The sequence below is a fragment of the Narcine bancroftii genome, chromosome 3 (genome assembly GCF_036971445.1).
Source record: "Narcine bancroftii isolate sNarBan1 chromosome 3, sNarBan1.hap1, whole genome shotgun sequence".
Lineage (NCBI taxonomy): Eukaryota > Metazoa > Chordata > Chondrichthyes > Torpediniformes > Narcinidae > Narcine > Narcine bancroftii.
The window spans coordinates 196,453,723-196,476,432 of record NC_091471.1 but is presented as its reverse complement, the minus strand read 5'-3'; positions in this window follow the sequence as shown (position 1 = coordinate 196,476,432).

Sequence of the window (22,710 nt, the reverse complement as noted above, 5' to 3'; positions counted from 1 at the left end):
TCCCTCATTCACATTAACTCTTGCCTGTGGTACTGTGGATCCCTCTGTCTCCTTTCTTTCCACTCTACATCCCTTCCCTCTCCTTTCACAGAGCTATCCCCTTCCCCTATTTTCTTTTGTGCTCTCTCTTAACCACCTCTTACAGAGGTGTACCAGTGCCCTTTCCCCTGCTCATCCCCCTTTGATGACCCACTGAGTTTTACAGCACTGTGTTTTAACTCTCTTTCCCACTGCATCAGTAAAATGGACTGTCCTCTCTCTCTCCTTCTCTCTGTATCATTAAGATGAATTGGTCTCTCACTGCACCAATAAGGTGAATGGGTATCTCCTTCCCTCTATATTCATAAGATGAACGGACCTCAATTTCTCCCTTTGCTCTGGTGGGGTGAACTGACCTCTATATCCATTTGTATGGGGATGGGGTGTGTGTGTGTGTGTGTGTGTGTGTGTGTGTGTGTGTGTGTGTGTGTGTGTGTGTGTGTGTGTGTGTGTGTGTGTGTGTGTGTGTGTGTGTGTGTGTGTGTGTGTGTGTAGCATCTATTTCCCTCTGCACTGATTAGCAATGAGCTTCTATATCCTTCTGCATTAGGAGAGTGAACAGGTCTTTCTTCCTCCTCAAGGTAAATGTTTTGGTTTGATCAATGAATGGAAAAATGAGGGTTCTCTTGCTCTACATATTTGGATTGGATAGGAAATTTGAAAGCAAAGTGGTAATCTAATGGGTCAGTTAAATAAGCCTTCAACATCTCATGGCTTTTATAATTTTGAAGTGTATGAATCATTATTTATTCTTGAAACTTCAAAGAAGATTTTATTTTAGATTTAGCTTCAAATTTGGAAGATGAAGGTTAATGCTTCTTCGTCAGAAACCTCAAGAATTTTCAAAACAAATCCAATATTCACTAGTTAGTAGTTATACTTTTTTATAATTTGATTTCACATTTCACTTATGACAGTATCAACAAATATTTCCAACTTTGTTTGAGACAGTTCATGCCATTTAAAACAATAGAGCAAAGTAAGCAGTTCAGACTTTACTCTGTTATGAGTGGGTAAATTAAAATTGACACCAACTTCAACCTTTCCATTTTCCTGCATGGGGTCAATTATTGCCTTTAATAGATGTAATATGACTAAATTACAAAAAGGTTGTCAATAACAATGACTGAGAAGAAATTCAAGTAATTATTGACAGTCTGGTAGGTTATCTGGACTCAGAAAATGAGTGCAACAATGAACAAAGTTGAATATCACAGTGAAAATGAAGTGTGTGTCTGACACACTTGTAATGAGGACCAAAAACAATATCTGAAGCTATTGCCCAGTCATCTTCAATGAAAAGTTGTAGGAATATCATTGTACATGGTGATATATCACCAAAATATACAACTGTTCTAATAAGTTATAGATAATGTGTGATGACAGGAAACTTTAGGAAGGAAAAACTATGTCACCAAGAAGCAATATGCTGAAGCCTCTCTATGAAGTTACCTGGAGCTGCTAACAAGAGATTGAGATGAGTCCAGTGCTGAAATCCGAATAACCAATGAGGTCAATGAGACTGCAGATCCAGGTGGACCGAATACCCTTTCTCAAATACAACCTTTTTTTAAAAAAAATGAAAATCCTCACATACAATTGGAGCTATTGCAAATTTCCAGAACATTATAAAATATGCACTGATGCCAAAACAGAAAAAAATATGATTGGAAAAGATTCCCCCAAAAAGACCAGAGATACATTTTTCAGTGTTCACTTTCATCTAAAGTTGCATTGATGTGAAATCTCCTTGGCTCTTATTGAGTTCCATTACAGTAAAAAATTGTCATTTTTCCATGTCTCTATTATTTTTGTCATCTCTTTGGCTTGGCTTCGTGGATGAAGATTTATGGAGGGGTATGTCCACGTCTGCTGCAGGCTCGTTGCTGACTGACAAGTCTGATGCGGGACAGGCAGGAACGGTTGCAGCGGTTGCAAGGGAAAATTGGTTGGTTGGGGTTGGGTGTTGGGTTTTTCCTTCTTTGTCTTTTGTCAGTGAGGAGGGCTCACTTCTTCAAAGGGTCTTCTTCAAAGGAGGTTGCTGCCCGCCGAACTGTGAGGCGCCAAGATGCACGGTTTGAGGCAATATCAGCCCACTGGTGGTGGTCAATGTGGCAGGCACCAAGAGATTTCTTTAAGCAGTCCTTGTACCTCTTCTTTGGTGCACCTCTGTCTCGGTGGCCAGTGGAGAGCTCGCCATAGAACATGATCTTGGGAAGGTGATGGTCCTCCATTCTTGAGATGTGTCCCACCCAGCACATTTGGGTCTTCAGCAGCATGGATTCGATGCTTGCGGACTCTGCCAGCTCGAGTACTTCAATGTTGGTGATGAAGTCATTCCAATGAATATTGAGGATGGAGCGGAGACAGCACTGATGGAGCCGTAGGTGATGCCGGTAGAGGACCCATGATTCGGAGCTGAACAGGAGCGTGGGTATGACAACGGCTCTGTACACGCTGATCTTTGTGTGTTTCTTCAGGTGGTTATTTTTCGAGATTCTTTTGTGTAGTCTTCCAAAGGCGCTATTTGCCTTGGCGAGTCTGTCTATCTCTTTGTCGATCCTTGCATCAGATGAAATGGTGCAGCTGAGGTAGGTAAACTGGTTGACCGTTTTGAGTTCAGTGTGCCCGATGGAGATGTGTGGGGGGGGGGGGGGGGGGCTGGTGGTCATGGTGGGAGCTGGCTGATGGAGGACCTCAGTTTTCTTCAGGCTGACTTCCAGGCCAAACATTTTGGCAGTTTCCGCACATCACACATTACCATATCTATGATTGATGATGCTCCTACCCAAAGAAACTATCCCTCCAATCTTGACGGGATCATCTGTATGTTAAAAATAATGTTGGTTCTTATTAGATTAAGCCAGCCAAGTCTCAGATGAATTCTGTTAAAACAAACATTCTCTTTCATTAATCATACAAAAAAATTTTGCATGAAAAATACAGCCTTTAACTTATTTTAGAATAAAGCTGCTTTGCTTTGATTGGTAAACCTGCCAAATTATTTTGATAAATAGTTTTTTTTTAAGAACAGTGTTTAATCTCAGCCAACTTCCTTTTCATGATATAAACCAAGTTCAAATGTAAATGGTTCTTTGGGGGCAATTCTCAACAATTTTCCTTTTTTAGTTTTATTTCAGAGTCCCAAACAATTTTTTTAAAAATATCATTCATGTGGAACACAATTAAATGATTATCAGAATTTTCAACCATCTAATTTAACATCTTTCTGCATTTCAAGTATTAGCCAAGCCACAGCTATTTTTTTTTATTAAAGAGACCATTGACTCCGATTTTAAAACATGGACAAAAGACGATTGTTTGCCTTCCAAAATAATGTTAAATGCATAAAATGGTCACTTGTGATAAAATGGGCCCAGGATCTAATACTAGATTTGTGCAAGAGGATATCCTAGCATCTGTGATGTTTGATACACTACTTCAAACAACTCTGCTCATAAATTCATCCAAGACAAACAAGTGAGTAAAAACTGTATTAACAAATAGGACTGTTTACATTAAATTCATAGGTCAGTTTCATAGGTTGAGTTTTTGCATATGGGTATTTGGCCATTTTTTTCCCCTATTCATGTCCCCATATATGCCCATCTTTAATTACCCCTGAACTGAATAGGTAATCAAATGTGAACTATATTAGTCGAACTGGAATTTGATCTAGGCCAGACTCAGAAAAGGATGGTAGATTTCATTGCAGAAAGACCATGAATGATTACAATGAGCTTTATGATATATGGTTACCATGGATTTACACTTATAAAATGCAATTCAGTTTCAGTTTCTGGGTTTTTTTTCAAAATGAACAGCAAATAATGCATAATTTAAAACAGGGTTGACAAAACTATTGTGGAGTTAGAAAATCTTCAGATGCTGGGATCAAGTGGAATACACAAATGTGCTGTTGAAATTCAGCAGGTTATGCCTGAACTATGTCAGGAAAGACAAATTTGGCCTGTGGCAATAGTTGAATTTCCTCACTGAAGAGCTTAAGTTTTTATTTTGGGTGATTTGGATGACAAGTAGATTCTTCCTCTCTCATCTTCTGCAATTGTAGAAATGGCAGAGCAAGTGAATTTTGGAGGGGATTATATAGTGGAGAATGGGAGAGGCATTTTCAGGCTTGTATGAGTGCAGGAGGGTCAGAAAGAGAATTATATTGTGAAGGATAGTCATGCAGATGATAAGATGATGTGATCAGATAGGTGACTAGTGGGAATTGAATAGTTAATAGGAAGACAACATTGTGCTAAGTGGATCAGACAAATAATTGGACTGTTGGATAGATTATTTCAACTGGGAGCATTTTTTTTGCTTTACAAGGGAAAACTAAATCATTCTGTGAATTTATCAACAAAACTAGATCTCATTAGTTGTAAGATGGTGTTGTAGGGAGAGGTATATGAAATCTATTTGAATGCATTTCACTGAGGGCAACACAGTAATTGTCTAAATTGTATAGACAACAGACTCGCCAAGGCAAATAGCGCCTTTGGAAGACTACACAAAAGAGTCTGGAAAAACAACCAACTGAAAAACCTCACAAAGATAAGCGTATACAGAGCCGTTGTCATACCCACACTCCTGTTCGGCTCCGAATCATGGGTCCTCTACCGGCACCACCTACGGCTCCTAGAACGCTTCCACCAGCGTTGTCTCCGCTCCATCCTCAACATCCATTGGAGCGCTTACATCCCTAACGTCGAAGTACTCGAGATGGCAGAGGTCGACAGCATCGAGTCCACGCTGCTGAAGATCCAGCCGCGCTGGATGGGTCACATCTCCAGAATGGAGGACCATCGCCTTCCCAAGATCGTGTTATATGGCGAGCTCTCCACTGGCCACCGTGACAGAGGTGCACCAAAGAAAAGGTACAAGGACTGCCTAAAGAAATCTCTTGGTGCCTGCCACATTGACCACCGCCAGTGGGCTGATATCGCCTCAAACCGTGCATCTTGGCGCCTCACAGTTTGGCGGGCAGCAACCTCCTTTGAAGAAGACCGCAGAGCCTACCTCACTGACAAAAGGCAAAGGAGGAAAAACCCAACACCCATCCCCAACCAACCAATTTTCCCCTGCAACCGCTGCAATCGTGTCTGCCTGTCCCGCATCGGACTTGTCAGCCACAAACGAGTCTGCAGCTGACGTGGACTTTTTACCCCCTCCATAAATCTTCGTCCGCGAAGCCAAGCCAAAGAAGAAGATTGCAGCTGTAAATAACCTTGCGGCGATATTTGGTGTAGCAGATAGCGCAACACCTTTACAGCATCAGTGATCGAGACCAGCACTGTGAGAGTTTGTATATTCTTACCATGTCTGTGTGGATTTTCCCCAGGGGCTCTGGTTTCTAACCACCATTCAAAACGTAGCAGGGGTGTAGGTTAAATTTGTTGGGACGGACTCGTGAGCCAAAATGGCCTGTTACCATGCTGGAAGTCTAAAGTTAAATATTCAAATTGATGAGTTATATCCTTAAGTTTGTGCTCACATCTTATAGATAACTTTTTTTCAGCAGATTCCACAGATGGGGCTGCAGGGGCACGGCAGGAACATTTGGGGGATAGTTTTGGAGATGGTATGCTCATTCTGTCATTCATCTGATCTTCCATATGCAACTGATGAATGCAGTCCTCAATAGAACCAACATGTTCCTTCTCCATCCTGACAGGTCATGGGTCATGGATTCCCATAAGTTGGTTAATATTTTACACATTTTCAAGGAGGCTTTGAAAACATCCTTACATATTTCATATTAAGTATAGTTTAAGTATGGATGGGTACTTCATGATTGAATGGACACGATGGAGCCATTTCTGTGCTGTATGCTTTGATGACGGTTTTCAAACTGTACATCTTGTACTATCTTGCTGTGCCATAGTCTGAACTTTCTGGGGTTTGGTGACAAGATCATGAATGGCATGGAGCTAAATTAATTTAATTGATGCTGTTGGCCTACAAGAGGACACAGACATTGATTCATCAATCCTGCCAATAAAAATGGTTAATTTTGTGAAGATTGCATTGGTGGTGAATCTCAGGAGATTCTATATACTGATAAAATTGCATCATTTAGAAAGTTTTGCAAAATGGGTTCAGTTGAAGCTTCTTGAAAGCAAAGTCTTAAATTATCACCATGCTGTGTCATTTCATTTGTGCACATTAATATTTAGTTCTTAAAAATGGATTTATTGCCCTACATCTTATGGCTTCAAGATGTTAACATCACCTGCTTTAAAAAACAATAATGTTTTGTGCATATACTTAATATTTTAAGGTGTTAAATTTTTATTGTGAGAAAGTACCCTAAATTAATTCTTCGCAATATGCAAAATCTCATTCAATTTGCAAATAAAAACTTGATTAGAACCACGAAATCACTTTATACGTTCCAAAATGCCAATCAAATTATTGAACAGTTGTCATTTTTAACACATTAAAAAAAAATTTAAATTGTAGATTGTTGCATAATGTGTGTGTGTGTGTGTGAGATAGATAGTGAGAGAGGGAGGGAGGGGAGAGAGGGGGTGAGGGGAGAGAGAGAGGGTGGGGGGAGAAAACAGGCTAGTAATTTTAAATTCCACAGTTTGTAATCAATGGTAATGTCTGGATTTAAAGTTTTAGTGTTTAGTTTAAAATTTCTCCCAAGTTGAATGTGCAATTTTGAAAATGCAGCAGTTTAGAAAAAGTCTGTTCAAAAAGGGTACAAGACATTGATGTATTTGAAGTGGCCGGAATTCAATCGCTTGCCACCTGTTTATGGATATTTCAGTGAAACATGAAAGTCTGCGGATGCTGTGATCGTAGTAAAACCATACCAAAATTCTGGCGGAACTCGGCCAGTCTTTCAGCATCCATACGAGACAAAGATGTATTGCCGACATTTTGTTCCTGAGCCCTTCTTCAAGGAAGAAGCAGGATCAGCAAAAAGCAGGAAATCTCAGAATACAGACAATGCTGGCAGGAGGAGGAATCCAGACCAACAAAAGGTGTTAACTGGATATGGTAAGAGGAGAGGCGAGAATTGATTGTCTGTGTATAAGGAGACAGGGAAAAGGAAAAACTGGGGGAAGGTGATGGGGGAAGAAGTGAGGGGTGGGTGGATTTTAATGAAAGCCAGAGAGGTTGATATTAATGCCATCCAGTTGGAGGGTGCTCAGTCATAAGATGAGGTGTTGTTCCTCCAATATTCAGGTGATCTCAGTCTGGCAGTGCATGAGACCATGGACAGTATAATTTTATATTGAAATCACTATTGAACGCATCTTCTATGTCCACTTTGAGAACGAGAACTTAACAGTGCCTACTAGAATCCCTGCAAAGGCTCAAGACCCTGTCTCTGAGGCCAACATCAAGACGTCATTCAAGAGGGTGAACCCTCGCAAGGCATCAGGTCCCAACAGTGTACCTGGCAGGGTACTGGAAATCTGCACCAACCAACTAGCCAGAGTGTTCACAGACATTTTCAACCTCTCATTGCTGCAGTCAGAGATTCCCACCTGCTTCAAAAAGGCATCAGTCATCCTCGTGCCCAGGAAGAGTAGTGTGAGCTGCCTCAATGACTATCGGCCAGTAGTACTAACTTCTACTGTGATGAAATGCTTTGAGAGGCTGGTCATTGCCAGAATTAACACGTACTTAAACAAAGGAATGGGTCCACTGCAATTGAGTTATCCATAGTAAATGCAATATCATTGGCTCTCCACTTAGCTCTGGATCACCTGATCGACTACAGCTCAGCCTTCAACACCATTATTCCCTCAAAGCTGATCAAGAAGCTCCAAACCCTGGGCCTCTGGATCACATCTACAGGTGTACTGTGGAGAGCATTCTGGCTGGTTGCATCACTGTCTGGGACAGAGGTGCCAAGAAAAAAGTCCAGAGCATCGTTAACTTGTCCTGCGACATCACGAGCACTAGACTTCATTCGATCGAGGACATCTATGAGAGGCAGTCTTAAGAAAGTAACCTCTATCCTCAAGGACCCTCACCACCCAGGCTATGCCAGCTTCACTCTGCTACCATCAGGAAAAAGGTACAGGAGCCTAAAGACAACACTTAGTGGCACAAGGACAGCTTCTTCCCCACTAACATCAGATTCCTGAATGATCAATGAACCAAAGACACGGCCTTCCTTTGACTTTTTGATGCACTATTTTTGTTTATTGTTTTACGGAGGTTTAGATAAATGTTTGCACTAAAGATGCTGCTGCAAACCAATGAATTTTGTGACTTGTCCATGACAATAAATTTTGATTCTGATTCACTTCTAAACCAACACATGATTCAATGATTTAAAAAAAAAATGCTGATAACTGAACACTTCTAACAATAAAGATTATAAAATGAGAAAAAAAAATTATCAGAGTTTTCAAAGTAAAACAAATACAAAAGCAAACAACAAACACTCTTTAAAGGTTATTTTCAAACATGGAATACTCAGAATCAAAAATCAGGATTTATTGTCATGAACAAGTCATGAAATTTGGTGTTTTGGGGGCAGCGTCATAGAGCAAACATTCATATTATAACCATCTTATGACATTACTATAAAAATAAAATAATAATAGTGCCTGAAAAGTAAGGTCGTATCTTTGGTTCATTGATCATTCAGGAATCTGATGGAAGCGGGGAAGAAGCTGTCCTTGTGTCACTGAGTGCACATCTTTAGGCTCCTGTACCGTTTCCCATCTGGTAGCAGAATGAAGAGGGCATGGCCTAGGTGCTGGGGGTCTTTGAGGATAAAGATTGCTTTTTTAAGACACTGCCTCATGTAGATATCCTCGATGGAGTGAAGTCTGGTGCCTGTGATGTTACAGGTTGAGTTAACAACCTTGTGGAGTTTATTTTTGTCCTGAGAGTTGGCGCCTCGATACCAGGCAGTGATGCAACCAACCAGAATCCTCTCCATGGTACAACTGTAGAGGTTTATGAGAGTCTTCAGTGATGTACCAAACTGCCTCAGACACTTCACAAAGTATATCGGCTGGCGAGCCTTCTTTGTGATTGCATTAGTGTGGAGGCTCCAGGACAGATCTTCAGATATGTTTACACCCAGGAATTTGAATTTCTTGACCCTCTCCACAACAGAGCCCTCCATGAGGACTGGGTTGTGTTCCCCTGACTCCCTCCTAAGGCAAACATTCAAGAACATAAATTGATCCTAGATTTATTTTCACGGAAGCTTCTGAAGCTTCAGCACTATCCCCTTGAATCATCATTTCTGTAATCTGGTTCTACTAGTCAAGCATTGATAAGGTGCATGGAGTGAAACATGAAAGTCTGCAGATGCTGTGATTGTAGTTAAAACATGGAAATGCTGGAGGAGCATTGGAAAGATTTACCACTAACACCAATAGAAAGGATAAACTGTATTAAAATGAACATTTTTCCAAGGATATTATACTTATTTCAGGCATTGCCAATACAACTGACAGAAAAATTCTTCAAAGAGTTAAAGAAAATAATAAGGAAATTTTTATGGAGAGGGGGGAAACCGAGGATAGCACTAGATAAATTAACAGAATGGTATAAACAAGGAGGCTTACAATTTCCAAACTTTAAAAATTATTATAGAGCCGCACAATTAAGATACCTATCAGATTTTTATCAAACAAGGGAAAAACCAGACTGGACGAGATTAGAATTAGATAAAATAGGGGAAAAGATACCTGAACACATATTATATAAATGGGATGAAAAATTGGTACAACATAGAACTTCGCCAGTATAACATCATCTCCTCAATATTTGGAAGAAGATTCATGTAGAAAGAAATAAAACAAACTATCAATTACCAAAACTAATATTGACGCAAAATAAGTTACTCCCTTTTACAATAGATAACCTTTCCTTTAGAGAATGGGAAAAAAAGGGATTAAAAGAATAGAAAATTGTTTTTCAGGAAGTAGATTCTTATCCTTTGAACAAATGAGAGATAAGTACAATATAACTGGAGATACAGCGCTGGCATATTACCAATTGAGATCCTACTTGAAGGATAAATTAGGAAGCAGTTTGAGTTTGCCAGAGGGAAGTAACCTTGAATATGTGATTACAGATACAATGTTAATCAAAAGATTTATAACAAATATGTATATTAAACTGCAAGAAAAGGAAAATGAGGAAACAAATGGTAAAACTAAACAAAAATGGGAACAAGATTTAAATATAAAGATAAAAAAGGAAACATGGGAGAAATTATGTTCTGGAACGATGAGAAATACAATAAATACGAGGCTACGTATGATACAATATAACTGGTTACACAGACTAAACATTACACCTCAAAAGTTAAATAAGTGGGACCCAACAGTATCTGATAGATATTTTCGATGTAAAAAAGAAATGGGAACAACAATTCATGCAATCTGGACATGTGAGAAAGTAGAAAAATTTTGGGAAGATCTCAATCAGATATTAAATAAAATAACAGAAAACAATATACCAAAGAATCCAGAGATCTTTCTCCTAAGTAACATAAAAAACAAAGAATTTGGAATTGATTTGGAGGATGCACAAAAAAGATTTGTTAAGATAGCTCTAGCCGTAGCAAAAAAATGTATTATGTCAACCTGGAAATTGGAAGATAATCTGAAAATACAACAATGGTATATAGAAATTAATAAATGTATTCCATTAGAAAAAATTACATATAGTTTAAGAAATAATATCGAAATATTTGAACAAATATGGGAGCCTTACATTAAATACAATAGCGAAAACCTACCAGGGACAATCATTACCTAAGTTGATGGAAGGAGAAGGAAAGAAAAGAATGGACTCAGTAGAATTTCTGGTGTATTTTTGTTGAATGACAACATTGTCTGACTGGTTTAATGTAACCTAGATTGTATACCTTAAATGGATGGGGGAGGGGTGGGGGGGGTGGGTTGGGAGGAGGGGTGGGGGAGAAAATGTCACTGTATATGTGTGAAAAGGAAAAAGTGTGTATCATGAATAATGTGATTTATGGTGTGAAAAATAAAAAAATTTAAAAAAAAATGCTGGAGGAACACAACCAGTCTCACAGCGACAATAGGAAGTAAAGATATATTACCGATATTTCAGGCCTGAGCCCATCTTGAAGGTACCGAGTGAAAAAAAAAACAGGCATCTGAATTAAAGGCTGGGAAAGAAAGAGGGAAGAAAGGGAGGGGGAGGAATACAGACCAACGACAAATGGTGTCAATTGTTTTTGATAAGAGGAAAGGTGAGAATTGATTTTGGGTCTGTGAAAGGAGACAGGGAAAAAGGAAGAGAGAATACATAGTACAAGCCTGCACAGGCAGGACTCTCAACTCTTCCTCCACTACATCATCACCCATGATGAGCTCCTCGACTTCATCCACTTTGTTGCCAACTCCCACAGCTACCTTGACTACACTGCTTCACATCCTGGAGCCTGTGAGGATTCCATTCCTTTCTCTCAGTTCCTCTGGCTCTATTGTTTTTGAGGTCTTCCTTGCCAGATCATCAGAGATATCCTCCTTCTTCAAAGAACATGCCTTCCCCTCTACCACCATAAATTTGACCCTCACCCACATATCCTCCAATACCTGCATATCTTCCCTGGTCCCCCCTGCCCCATGCACACAAAGAGAGGGTTCCCCTTGTCTTCACCTACCATCCTATCAGCCTCCACATCCAACATATTCCCCTCCACCATTCCCACCACCAGACACAACTTCACTTCTCCACTTTCTGTCTTCCATGGGGACCAATCTCTCCATGACACCCCACCCAACAATCATCCCCTGTGCACCTACCCTTTTAACTGCAGGAGATCCTCCACTTACACCCACACCTCCATCCTCACCACTGTTCGGGGCCCCAAACAGTCCTTCTGTGAAGCAACGCTTCATCTATGAAACTGCAATGCTCCTGTTGTGGTCTTCACTATATCAGAGAGATGGACGCAGACTGGCGGATCGCTTTGGAGAGCACTTGGCCTCTGACCGCCACAATTGCACAGATATCTGAATGGCTACCCAATTGACTTCCCTGACCCATTCCCTTCCTGACATATGCATCCATGGTCTTATGCACTGCAAGACTGAGACTGAAACAACACCCCATCTTCCGTGTGGGCACTCTCCAAGTGGATGACAGTAACATCAATTTCTCTGGTTTCCTTTAAACCATCCACCAATCTTCTTTACTCTCTCTCTCTCTCTCTCTCCCACTCCCCCTCTTTACACCCTGTCTCCTTTCACAGAGCCAAAATCAATCCTCACCTTTTCTCTTATCATATCCAATTAACACCTTTTGTCTGTTGGTCTGTATTCCTCCTCCTTCCATTCTTCCCCCAGCCTTTAATTCAGACGTCTGTCTTTGTTCACTCATACCTTGAGAAAGGACTCAGACCTTAAATATACTAAGGATGCTGTGAGACTGGCTGAGATCTTACAGCATTTCTGTGTTTTGAAAACTTGCTTCATTGTCTTGTATTGCCGAGGATGTTATGAGTCAGTTCTTCAGTCCCAATATCTACCATCGCATCCTCAGTCAGAAGTGCTTAATTCATTTATGCTTTAACTGAGGAAGGCGCCGTGATATTGACTGAGGCTTTGCCCACTTTATCTGTTAGATCCTGACTCACACTTGGTGTAACAGGCCATGTGCATGTAATCCTGCTAATAGATATAGCTTTCCACTGATTATGGTTCATTATAGATCAGCTTCATAGTAGCCTTTGCTGTCTGTTAATGCTGTTAGTAGCAGCTTCAACCCAGGTGGCCAGATCTACTGGTATTGATTCATTGCTTCAGCTTCCTCACATGAGGGATTCTCATTCATATTATCCCATCAAAGAATGGAATCTTCTGCTCAATTCTAGAGAATTCAGCTACAAATAGACACTGTGAACACTCTGGATTTTTTTTTTCTATCCAGAGATGCAATCTGATTTGGTGAAGGCAATAATTTAGTGTTAGACTATTTCTCCCAAAAATGTGTCTTGTAATGTTGAATTCTTTATACAGCCCAGCACTTGTGGTGTGCAACCCAATATCTTGCTCAAGTATCTGTTCTTGTTGGTTCAGCAGAATGTGTGCTCTCTCATGAGCTATCTGCTCCCAACCTGGTTGGTCATATCACCTGTGCTTGTGCTTGTTCCCCTATGCACATCATTTCCATGGATCCCCCAAGAGTCTCAATTTATTTTAATTTTTGTTTTAGGCACAAATTCTAGATGCAAGCTTATTCTAGTCTCATGGCTGCTGACCATGCAACGAGTTTTAGCAAACATACATTTGAAACTCCCACCACATCAGTCTACAAGCATGAATGCATTTATTTTCTTAGTTAAACTTATCTTTTCCTCAGGATTGTAGGCTGACTTTACATACACTGATGCCAGAGGTTTAAAGTATTGTTTCTAGAGCTTTGCTAAAATCCATCTTGTCCAGCATTTAAGTTTTAAAAAAAATTATTCTCTTCTCTTCTGAATTTCTCCTTGATTACTGTATTTGGTCAATAATGCTGCATATGCTGTGGGTATTTCAGCCTTTTAGACTTTACTGTTAGCATCTTGGACAGAGTTATCCTTGGAATCCTCACAATGAATCCCTATTCAATGTATTCAACTTGTGTATTTTCAGGTTACATGCTTCTCCAGATCAGATCCTGGATATAACACACAAAAATGATCCAACCCATGGGTGACTGGAGTAATTGTTGGACATGTGATTGGGGAAGCTTGAGGACATCTGTAATGGATGATTAGTGGAGACACCAGGGCTGTTACAGACTGTTTCAAGCATGCTTCAATCGTAGCGGTTCCCATGAAGAATGTGGTTGGCTGCCTAAATGACTATAAACCAGTGACATTTACATCAAAAGTGAAGATTTTTTTTTTTTTATAAAGACAAATGTTGAAATATATCAGCTCTTGTCTGAGCAGTGACATTAATCCATTCCAATTTGCCTATCGTAGCAACAGATCTTTGGTGGATGCCATGACACTAATTCAACATAAAGCACTGAGAAACACCTGGACAGCAAAGGTGCCTACATCAGGATGTTCATTATTGACTACATTCAAAATTATCAACATCTCAAAATTGATCAGCAAACTCCAAACTCCAAGTCCTGAGCTCAACACCCCTCTGATGCTGGATTTTCTCACCTCCAGTGCACAATCAGTAAACCTGGTAAGAACATCTCCTCCACAATCTCCATCAGCACTGGAACACCAAATGGCTGCATACTGAGCCCCCAGTTATATATGCTATACACTTATGACTGTGTATGACAACAACACCATCTACAAATTTGCTGGTGATACTGCAATAGTGGGTTGTACAGAAGGAACGATGAGTCAACATACAGGAGAGAGATTGAAAACTTGATTAAATGATGTACCAATGTTACGAACACAAAGAACCCCAAAACCCAGCAGCAATAGATATTCACCATGGCAAATAGTTACTTAAACAAAAGTTGTATTTAATTATCTTTAAACATGAAAACAGAATCAAATTTTAACTTATCTCTATTAAATTAACTAACCCAACTTAACCCCCTTCTAATTCTAAGCGCACGTGTATGTAAATTTAAGAGAAGTTCATTGGTTCACAGTTCAATCTCACTTCTCAATCTTCCAAGTTCTCTCGTTGCAGGCAATTATTATACTGTACACAAAATTTAACATGTATAAAGTACACCAGGCTTTGGTACTCGAAAGGTAAATGTTTACCATTCAGGAAAGTTTTTGTAGATTTGCAAAGAGAGATGTATTGTTCCTGGATTTCCACAATTGAGGTACCACCATTAGTCACCTCAATGTCTTGCTGATGAAACTTGCCCCATCAGGGTTCTCCAGATGATAACCTCTTTTCTTCAAGCTACTACAGAGTTCCTTTCTGTTCCATGTATTCCAAGAGAAACATCAGACAGAAGCTACATCAATCCATCCACCACTCTGGAGCTTTTGTTTCAACCAGCTTCTCCAGCTTGTTTCAGCTCTGTCTGTTCAGTCTTTCTCCCCCCTCTCTCTCTACCTGACCAAAAAACACTCCACCTTCTCCAGCAAACAAACAATAGGAGTTAGTCTTCTGCTCCCATCTGTTGTTTTTAGGTAAACAAGAACCTTTCTGTGCAATCTGTCAAAACCCTTGCAAAGAGCTATCAATTTCCAGAATGTCTCCAGTCCATTCATTTCATGACATCATTTCAATTAGCACCGACTTGTGAAATATGTATAGCATTCTCCATAGTTTCTGTAAAGTCACTGAATATGAATTCTTCAGTATTTCAAATAAGATCTGTTTAAAAGTGTGTGTATGTATGTAACCAACTCTAATTATACCAATTTATCTCCAAACTAAATCTACAAATATTACATGACACCAACAACAACTGTGCACTCTATGTCAGCAAAACCAAGGAACTAATTGTTGACCAGGGAGAGAAAACAAGTGGTTTACAATCCAGTGATCATTGGGGGATCAGAGATAGAGAGGGTGAACAAATTTAAGTTCTTGAGAGTCACTATCTTGGACCTTTCCTAGTCCCAACAATGACATCGTGAAGGAAGTACATCAGCACCTCTACTTCTTCAGGAGTTTGCGGATGTTTGGTATGACATCGGAAACTCTGGCAAATTTCTATAGGTGTGTGATGGAAAGTGTGCTGACTGGCTGCATTGCAATCTGGCATGGGCACACCAATACCCATGAGTGTAAAGCTCTGCAAAAGGTAGTGAATACAGCCCAGAATATCACAGGTAAAATCCGCCCCACCATTGAAGCACCTACAGGGAAAACTGCTATCAGAGAGCAGCAGCAATCATCAAGGATCTACACCACCCAGCACATACTTTGTTCTCACTGCTACCATCAGGAAAGAGGTATAAGTGCCATAAGACTCCCACCACCAAGTTCAGGAACAACTGCAACCCCTCCACCATCAGACTCCTCAACAACACACTCAATCAGGGACTCATCTAAGGATTCTTTTGCACTTCATTGATTATTTTTCTCTCTGTATTAAACATTCAGTTTGTTTGCATTTCTTTATCTTTTTACATGAGTACAATGAGTGCAGTTTTATTTGCACTCCCAATAAGTGGTAATTCTGCCATGCCCACAAGAAAGAATCTCATGTCATGTATATACTCAGACAATAAACCTCATATCTTAAATCTGAAAAACACAGTATCAATAACTGTAGAATCTTCTCAAAACCATGTACCCAGAGGAGAATGAATATTTTGAACTTTGAGGACATGCCTGATGCCCTCAGTTCTCCCTAACCAATTGCCCAACAACTATTTGAGTCACCAAGCATTTGTCCTGATAATTCTCATGTGTTATTTCCAAGATCTTATCAGGATAAGCAAGCATCTGGAAATAAGCAAGAATGGATACTTTAATTAACATCAAAATGGGCCACATATACATTACTGATGCAGAGTCTTGACCCAAAATGAACAAGAAGAACTGCAGATACACAATTTTTTTTTGTTCGCATTCCCAATTAGATTTACCTAGTCTCCTCACGGAACCTACCTACACAAAAGGACTTGATAGAAGTAATGTCAAATAACCGTTATAGGCCATTTGACCTCTCCTTGCTTTTGTTACAGTCTGCTGCACACAGAAGTACTGGTACTGGCAACAATACTTCTTTTCCAGTCTCCAAGGTAAAAGGTTTGAGTACGTTTGATTCAGAGATTGGCAAAATTTTCTCTGGAACATCTTTTGTGCCAGACTGTTATGTTAGGTGCAGACATACAGGCCCTTTAGCTTATGCAGCCCAACCAACAAATTTTCCCCTGCAACCGCTGCAACCGTGTCTGCCTGTCCCGCATCGGACTTGTCAGCCACAAACGAGCCTGCAGCTGACGTGGACATTTACCCCTCCATAAATCTTCGTCCGCGAAGCCAAGCCAAAGAGAAAGAACAACCCCCAAAATAATAATGCTATTTTGTAACATATGATCCAGAGTCTTCCATGACTTGGTGATTCAAGTGTTTATCTTGATATTCTTAAAGGTTGTGAAAGGTTCTGCTTCTACTGTTCTCTCAGTCAATGCTTTCTAGATTTCAACCTGTTCAGCAGGAAGATATTCTTTCAGAGAATCCCCTGAAACCTCCTACATCTTACCTCTGCTGTAAGGAAATGCCTCTCACTTTCTTCTACTGAGATCCCGTCAGCCTCCTCCACTCCAGGAAAACCTAACTCAGTCCATCCAGTTATTTTCCATAGAAGAAATGATGCATCTCAGACAATATCCTGCTCTAGTTTATCTGTACCCTCTCGAGCGCAATCACCAAAACATGTGACTACCTGAACTGCATGCCACGATCCATCTGTGGCCTGATAAAGTTGGACCACGACTTCCTTCCTCTTGAATTTTGTGTTCCTTGCCAATGAAGCCAAGCATCTCATTTGCCTTCTTCGCCTCCCTATGCACCCACTTTCTTGGATCCTTAGGCAGGTACACCACAATCCCTCTGTTCATCATACTCTCTATGGTTGTACTACAATATGCTTATCTCAATTTTGTCAGAGCATGACCTTTTAAAGCCATCTTGAGCATTAACTTTCAGTACAAAAGGCTTGTGACAATAAGTAGTGGGAACTTAAAGCTTGGGGAATAGCCTTTTCTACCTAACCTGTAAGATGTCAAAAGAAACAGGACATAACAACCAAAAGGAGAATAATGAGTACATTGAATTGGAGAGCAAATTTATGTCTTGAAAATTGTCAGATATTAGGATGAGAAATATCAGCTATTAAACAAATATTTTAAGCAGACAATAGTTTAATAAAACACTTAAATATGATTTAAAATATTGGAGCAACTTAATTAAAAGATAAATGCATTAAAACAGGGGTGTCAAACTCAAATTCACAGAGGGCCAAAATTAAAAACTTGGACTAAGTCGTGGGCCAAACTAAATATTTATTGAAAATTTTCAACAACATCTGCATGTTTTCTCTTCTTTCAACATATGTAATGTTAAACTTTTTCTTATTAAAATAAATGTTTAATAATAGTTTTGGTTAAACTCTTTCCAGAAGAAGCATTAACAAATGATAAATAAAATATTCAATAAATAACATTTCTCTATAGCCTTTAAGCTCCCTTTAAATGTATTTTTTTTCACAAGCCAACAAGTCAAAAAAAAACAACTTGCTTCAATGACAAATAGGTTTGTCTTTTAAAATAATGAACATATAGTCTGCCTCCCACCTGTCTTGAAAGGTCCTGTTTTCTGTCTTTCGTTTGGCCATTTTTCGTAAGGGGTTTATTACACGTGAGTTGGGCGACAGGTCACAGATGCTAATGAAAGTAAAGAGAGGAGGTGGGGGCGATTAGCGGGATGACGGGCCGGCTCCCACGCATTTGCAAAGCATTCTGGGATTTGTAGTATTGGCTGTGCATGCGCTATACTGGCGCGGCGGCCAGCGGGCCAGCTCTAATACATATTTGATATGATCTTGCGGGCCAAATATAATTATATCATGGGCCAAATTTGGCCCGCGGGCCTGAGTTTGACATGTGTGCATTAAAACTTACCATTCTCCATGTAGCTGTTACCCTGCATTAGAGTGAATGGAAGTACAGATGAACCTGTTTGGATGAATTCCACCAATGTAAGTGCTGCTTACTGCTGTGACTTTATTTAAATTGTTGCACTGTCTCCATGGTTGCCAGTACATTGGCACAGTAGTTAGTCCAGCTCCTGCAGAGCTTCACCAACCCAAATTCAAGCCTAACCTCGGAAGCTTTCTGTGTGCAGATTGTACCTTCTCCATGTGGGTTTTAGCCCCTTGGGCCCTGACTTCCTCCTTTCTTTCAATGACATTCTGGTTAAAAGATAAATTATCTAGCTGCTGAAGAATTAAGCCTAGTATAGGTGTGCTCTCGGAAAATTGTCGGGCATGTGACAGAGAACAGATTCCAGGGAAAGTAGGAAGGGGAATAAATCTAATGGGAACGTTCAGTGAGCCAGCATCATCTAATCAGGCAAAATAGTGTTCACCTTTGTCACCAAAAAGTATGAGGTATTGTATGATGAGAAGGATACAGAGAATGGCAACAAAGGACCTCTGCTTTCAGCGACACAAAGAAATGTTAACTGTTGCTTGTTCAACACTGATATAAGGTCATAAGTGATCAAGGCTAGTGTGTCTCATCTGCTGCTCGTAAGTTTCTATTCATCAACAGCAGCAAGGGAGAAAGGCAAGATTTAATTCATTTATATTTTAATTAGTTTGTCAAATGTTCTGACTTGTGAATCTGCAGCTGTACTGGTATCACCTTGCCATCACTCATCCAGGCCTTGCTCACTCTGCTAACACACCGTCCGAAACGTGATTATTTCGGTTTGTGAGAATAAATGTATCTGCAATATACTTGTATATTCCTACTAGTGGACATTTTATGAACTGCAATATTTTTATTGCTTCTTTCTTAGAATCTTGGTCTATGATGTCGAGTCCAATTATTTATTTTAATTGTAAACTGACATTTCAAATCTAACTATGACCTTTTTAATTAGTTTTGAAGATGATTTTGTTTCAGCAAAGTTTTCTTAGTCACCTCTACTGATAAGTCCTGTTCAATTTTCCATAGGAGTTTGTTGTGACTTTTTAATCTCTAAAACTACTACTGGAACAATTGTAAAATAATTCTACAATTCACTGGCAACAGCAGGCAAGGAGAAAACAACCTTAACTCAATAAAACCACATTTGATACAACGCCATCAATGTCAGTCTGTGAGGTGAACTTTGGCATGCAATGCTTCAATTTCATCTGAGATATGCCAGATATGCCTTGCAATGGCACAGTGATAGAGAGGCCTGGGCAAAGATTAATACCCACCTCTCTTCGCTTGGTTTATTCGAAGCATGTATCACAAAGTAGTGATCTCTATCTCTGTGCTAATGCAGGGCTTCGCAAAATTTTCCTCTCAGATGAAATTAAAACTTTGCATTTTTTTAAGAATCCGGCCATTGCTGCCAAGGCCAACAATTATTAGCCATCCCTAACAGCCCATTGAGAAGGTGATAACAGGGGGAGTGGCGAGATGGCGTAGAGACTAGACGTGTAATCCCTGTCCACCCTGGTCAGACTTTTAAGTACCTGTTTTTTAATCCTTTATTTTTAATTTTAATTTTAAATTTTAGTTTGATATTTTGGTGAGCCATTATGGCTGCTAATGTAAAAAAAAACAGTCTCAGTTACAAAAGAAAATACAGTTTTGAAGTGCAGAAGAATTGGGGCCTAAACGACTTGAAACAACCTCGGACTCGATTTAAGTGATCCCCAAGCCTCAACAATCACCGGTGGGGACAAAAGTTAAAGTAACAGTCACTCACCAGTCTCAAGATGGTGCTGGTTTGACCCATTTTGCGGAGGAAGGAGCGCGCTCCCGAGAAGTTGGGCACAAGCCTGGAGGCTGGTTGCAAAGAATAACCCCGTTGGAAGAGATGGGAGTGCAGAGGAAGAGGACTGTGATGCTAGACACGCAGTCTATAGCGACTGTGGGCTTGAGTAGCGCTGCTAATTATGGAGGATTCTGTAATTTTATTAAAAAATGGTCTATAAACCAGTGACATTTAGATCTTGGATCTTCGGGCGGAGGACAATGACGATCCCCTGAGGAAGTCTGGGGGGTCGTCATTGGGTGTCCAAACTTGCAGCAAAATGACTAGAATGCTGCCTTTTGAAGTACAACTAGAAGAGGACTTACCTTACTCGGCCACTGTACTGGAAATGGAAGAAGAGCTGGAAGAAAGTGAGTTACAAATTACAGAACCTGATTCTGCATTCCAAATTGCATCTCAGCCTGTTTATATGATGTTTGAAGGTATTGCTTCTTATTTGGATATCATTACTGGTCAATTGAACCAGCTGGTTCAAATGAATACTGATATGAGTTCAGACCTAACTGTGGTTAAGGCAGAAGCTAAAGAAAATTGGGAAAACTTTAAAAATTTTGAAGTTTCTTTTTCTGAATGTAAACAACAAGTACAATCCAATACAGAAACAATAATAAAGGTGGAAAAATCAGTTAAAGATTTAGGAGCCCGGGAAAGAAAATTAACAAAAAAAATAGACTATTTGGAAAATCATAGCAGAAGAAATAACGTGAAAATTGTGAGTTTGCCAGAAGGTATAGAAGGTCAAAATCCTGTCAATTTTTTAAAAAATTGGATTCCCCAGATGTTAGGGGAAGAGTCTTTTCCTGATGGATTGGTATTGGAAAGAGCACATAGAGCTTTAAGAAGAACACCTTTACCTGGTCAACCTCCAAGAGCTGTGATAGTTCGCTGTTTGAACTGTTTGGATAGAGAGACAATTCTTCGACTTGCAGTTCAAAATGCAAGACAAAGGCAAGCTCCAATGATAGTTCAGAATAGTAGAGTTTTCTTCTACCCTGATTTGAGTCAAGATGTCATCAGACACCGATGTTAATTTAATCCAGTTAAAGATGTTTTATGGTGTAAACATTACAAATTTGCTTTTCATTACCCTGCTGTGTTGAAAGTGTTTTATGGAAACTATCAGTCTCAATTCTTTGAGAGTGAGCATGAAGTGCTAATTCGCTACCAGATTACAGAGGACAAAGAAGAAGTCCACCATTATCTCCTAAAAGAAAATCTGATGGTCTTGGAAATGGGAAAAATGGCAGAAGTGGAAAGAACACGAATGGAAAGAGTTCATCTACTCTTGAAATGAGTTCACCATCTGGACTGGAATCTCAAGGCTGATTTTTTTGGTAATATGTTAATATTTTTGATTGGCTGGCTGGGGAGGAGGGGATTGCACTAATTTCTTTGTTAGTCATCAGTCACTAGTGGGCAATCCACACCCAGTTTTTTAGGGAGTTATTACCTTTTGGTAGATTTTTGGGGGGGTTTTTTGTTGTTTTTTTTCTTATTAACGAATATTATTTTTATTTGGAGGGCCTATATATTTTAATTTGGAGGTCCTATATATAATTTTTTTTCTGTTTCTTTGTTATTATTAATTTTGTGATATTTTTGGTATTTAGTAATTGTATTAGATATGTCAAATTTGAAATTTGCTACTTTTAATTTTCAGGGATTAAACAACTCAATCAAGCATAAGAGAGTTTTGGCATATATCAAAAAGATGAAAATTGATATTGCTTTTTTACAGCAGACACATTTGAATGAAAAAGAAAGTATGAAATTGAAGAGGGATTGGGTTGTTTTCTTTTTTTCATTTAACTCTGAAGCTAAAGGAGCAGCAATTTTGATGCATAAAAATTTATCTTTTGAATTACAATCAATGGAAATGAATACAGGACGTATTCTTAAATTGAATTGTAAGGTTTTTAATGAATTTTGGACTTTACTCAACATTTATGCACTGAATGTTAATGATGAAGCATTTATTTTGGATGCAATTTTGCTTCTGGAACAAGCTAATGAAAATGTTCTGGTTGGAGGAGATTTTAACTGTGTTCTGGAACCTTTATTAGATAAATTTCAAAAAAATGTTAAAAAATCCAAAATGGCAATTCAAATTTGAGCTTTGATGAAAGATTTTAATTTAGTGGACATTTGGCGACGTCTCAACCCAACAGAGAAGGATTTCTCTTTTTATTCATTTAGACATGAATCTTTTTTTAGAATTGATTTTTTTTGGTATCGGCACATTTACAGGGGAAAA